Source organism: Nicotiana tomentosiformis, chromosome 4 (genome assembly GCF_000390325.3).
Source record: "Nicotiana tomentosiformis chromosome 4, ASM39032v3, whole genome shotgun sequence".
In the NCBI taxonomy this organism is placed as follows: Eukaryota; Viridiplantae; Streptophyta; class Magnoliopsida; order Solanales; family Solanaceae; genus Nicotiana; species Nicotiana tomentosiformis.
In genome coordinates, this window is record NC_090815.1 from 86,887,165 (window position 1) to 86,891,445 (window position 4,281).

Sequence of the window (4,281 nt, forward strand, 5' to 3'; positions counted from 1 at the left end):
TATTTTTGGGAAAAAGTAGAAGCAGTTTTTGAGAAATAAAAAAAAATAGTTTCTTCACTGAAGCAGAAGCAGTTTTGACTTTTCTTCTTATCAAAAATATCCTTAACAAAATATAGTATATATCAAAATAATCGTTAAACCTAATACTTAGGATTTAAATATTTCTTATTATTTTTAGGATAGCTTTCTAATATATAGTGACTTTAGGGTGAATACTTTTATATTTGTTGAATGATTTTTAATATATTTAACTTATATTAAAAGAATTAAGTACTTTTAAATTTTATTTTTATATTTTACTTAAATAAAATAAAAAGATTTAATTATTGCTTGTAATAATAAAATTTTGAAATTATTTATTTACTTTTAATATTAACTATTAAGTAAATATATTCATGTTCTTTTTCGTAATTTGATACTTAAAAGCACTTTCTAAAAAGTTTGACCAAACACAAATTATTGCTTAAAAGTGCTTTTCGGAATTATTAGCCAAACTAACTCTACCAAATTTATAGTTCTTAGATCACATTCGGACAAGCCAAACTGCCAAAGCCACTTTGAAATGGAAATGACAAACTTACCCTCAGTTCATAGCCATATTTTCCTCTGCATGTCCTAACCACCAACTGCAACTGAAGAAGCTTCAAGATCCATTTATAGTTTTATATTTCTCATTCTTTTTTGCTAATACTCAGCCACAATAAGCTATTTAAATTCGTAGGTGCTCTTCAAAGTCTTGATTTATCATCTTGATTTGGAGATATAGCTTGATTTGGCTGTTGCTATAAGGTCTGTTTTACAACTTAATGTTCATTCTTGGTGTCCATATAGATGGTGAATAGGTTGAATTTGAGTTCTTTTGGCCATTTTAGGCCTAAAGTTTTGAACTTTGGCAAGTTGAAGCATTTTCATTCTTTCAGTACAGTCCTTGTAATTGGATCACTATCATTGTTGTTTCTTGTGGCAATAGGGTCTGCTTACTTTTACACTACAAATTCTTTTCCACAACCAATTATTCATGAAAATGTAGGGGATAATAGAACAAATACTAACTTTAGTGGTGAATGCAATTTATTTGTTGGAAATTGGGTGCCTAATGAAAGTTATCCTTTGTACAATGCATCAGAATGTCCATTTGCTGAACAAGGTTTTAGTTGTTTAGATAATGGTAGGAAGGATAAAGAGTATCTCAAGTGGAGGTGGAAACCTAGTAAATGTGAAATTTCAAGTTTTGATGTTCACGTAATCTTGGAAAAGTTTAGGGGAAAAAGGATTGTCTTTGTTGGTGATTCATTAAGTAGAACTCAATGGGAGTCAATGATATGCATATTGATGACTGGTGTTGAGGACAAGTAAAGTGTATATGAAGTCAAGGGAAGAAAGATCACTAGACAAATTAGGCATTTACAAGTTCGATTTAGCTCCTTTAATTTTACAGTTGAGTTTTTATAGGTCAATTTTCCTAGTACAACCTGGATCGCCACCAAAACGTTTACCAAAGATGATCAAGAAAGTGCTAATGGTTGATAAGTTGGATGATATAAACAAGTAATGGATTGATTCCGATGTACTAATCTTTAATAGCGGCCATTGGTGGACTCCCACGAAGCTTTTTGAACTGTAAGTGATCTGGTCATGCTGAATTCCTTGTTCTTGAAAATGTTAGTTCTTCTTTTGTGCAAGACTCTTTACTTTCATTTGGTGTTTTGCCCTTGCTTACCGTGGTAATTTTCTTCATGCTATATACTGCAACTCTCTTGTGCTAGAACTTTAGCTTGGAAACTTATCATTAATATATTTGCATGCTCTTAAGCTGGTAAAATAACCGATGATGCTACTGATCATCAAATAATTGACCTGTTTCATTTTTATTTGAGATAACCTAAGTCTAGGAGACATGTAGATTCGTCGCAGTTGTGCTTTGGAGTCTGAAAATGGACGCTATGAAATTTTGAGAGTCTTCGTAAGCAGAATTTGAGATCTTAATCTAAGCAGTTAGAGAGATTGGAGATGTCCTCACCAAATCCACATCATATCTAACTAGAGAATCTTACATCACCCAAGTTACCTTTATTTATTTCTAGTTGGGAACAAAATGTTTGTTCACTTCTTGGTTCTCCTTTTTAGATCATGATGATGGTCATTCTGATTATAAGGACCGGTTACGGTATAAAAGCTTCTTAACCCAGTCTCTCAAGTAGCGCACAACTATTTATCATTTATCATGCCTACCTTTTAAATCAGTTTTGTTTGATAGAATTGTCATTTCCTGATAATGAGAATCAGTCTCCATGTCACAAAGTTAACACTTTCAAGGTAAATGAAAATTTCCAAGACTTATGCATCTGAAGTTGACTCATGGCCTATATTATGTAACAGGACTAGTGGGGCTATTCTTATTCTTATTTCATTTGAGCTTTTGCAACTAAAGCCCAATCGTTTGATAATAGTTCTTTGCTCAATATGTACCTAAGACTACTATTTTTTAGATATTCAAAATTTTACGTTAGATTTTCTAGAATACGGTAGGGCGAGCCGACAAGGCCACATACTATATAACGATACATGACGGTCTACAGACCTCTAAACTACTTCTTTATTGAAAGCAATAAAAAGTCGAGAGTTGTGTACCCCAAAAAAGTCATATTTTTTTTGGATGGTGTTCCTTTATTGTCAAAAGGATGTCTCAACTAAGGATTGGTGTACCTTATGTTGGAAAAATGTGGCCAGAGAATGGGATACCCTATATTGGCAAAGATATCAGGAAGTGGTGTACCCTGCATTTAAGATCAAATCAACTAGGGAGTGGAGATTCTATGTTGCAAAGGAGACTAGGGAGTGTACATCCTATATCTAAACTAAAATTAACTATGGAGTGGAGACCCTATATTGGATAGGGAGTGGAGAACCTATGTCTAAAATAACATCAATTAGGGAGTGGAGACCCTATGTTGGAAAATAGATTATGGAGTGGAGACCCTATGTCTAAAAAAAATAAAAATCAACTAGGGAGTGGAGACCCTATGTTGGAAAAGGCGGCTAGGGAGTGGAGACCTTATGTCTAAAAAATAAAAATCAACTAGGGTGTGGAGACCCTATGTTCGAAAAAGAGACTAGGGAGTGGAGACCCTATGTCTAAAATAACATCAACTAGGGAGAAGAGACCATATGTTGGAAAAGAGACTAGGGAGTGGAGACTCTATGTCTAAAATAAGATCAACTAGGGAGTGACGACCCTATATTGGAAAAGAGATTAGAGAGTGGGGACCCTATGTCTAATATAACATCAACTAGGAAGTGGAGATCCTATGTTGGAAAAGACACTAGGGAGTGGAGACCCTATGTCCAAAATAAGATCAACTAGGGAGTGTAGACCCTATGTAGGAAAAGAGACTATGGAGTGGAGACCCTATGTCCAAAATAACATCAACTAAGGAGTAGAGACCCTATGTCCAAAATAACATCAACTAAGGAGTGAAGACCCTATGTTAGAAAAGAGACTAGGGAGTTGAGACTCTATGTATAAAATAAAATCAACTAGGGAGTGAAGACCATATGTTGGAAACGACGACTAGGGAGTGGAGACCCTATGTCTAAAATAAAATCAATTAGGGAGTGGAGACCCTATGCTGGAAAAAGAGACTAGGGAGTGGAGATCCTATGTCTGAAATAAAATCAACTAGGAAGTGGAGACCCTATGTTGGAAAAGAGACTAGGGAGTGGATATTCTATGTCCAAAATAAAATCAACTAGGGAGTAGAGATCCTATATTGGAAAGGAGACTAGGGAGTGGAGACCCTATGTCTAAAAATCATCAACTAGGGAGTGGAGACCCTATGTTGGAAATGCGACTAGGGAGTAGAGACCCTATGTCTAAAAATAGCTTCAAATAGGTAGTAGAGACCCTATGTTGGAAAAGAGACTAGGGAGTGGAGATCCTATGTCTAAAATAAAATCAACTAGGGAGTGGAGACCCTATGACTAAAATAAATTCAACTAGGGAGTGGAGATCCTATGTTGGAAAAGAGACTAGGGATTGGAGACCCTATGTCTAAAATATCATCAACTAGGGAGTGAAGACCCTATGTTTGAAAAGCAGACTAGGGAGTGGAGACCCTATGTCTAAAAACATCAACTAGGGAGTGGAGACCCTATATCTAAAATAATCATCAATTAGGGAGTGAAGACTTTATATTGAAAAAGCAGATTAGGGAATGGAGACCCTATGATGGAAAAGCGACTAGGGAGTGGAGACCCTATGTTGAAAAATCAACTAGGGAG

At 35.2% G+C, this 4,281-nt stretch overlaps 1 pseudogene; it reads left to right on the forward strand.

Moving 5' to 3' along the window:
* Nucleotides 1-794: 794 nt before the first annotated feature.
* Nucleotides 795-1,726, forward strand: LOC138909006 (protein trichome berefringence-like 7; annotated as a pseudogene).
* The last annotated feature ends 2,555 nt before the right edge of the window (nt 1,727-4,281 follow it).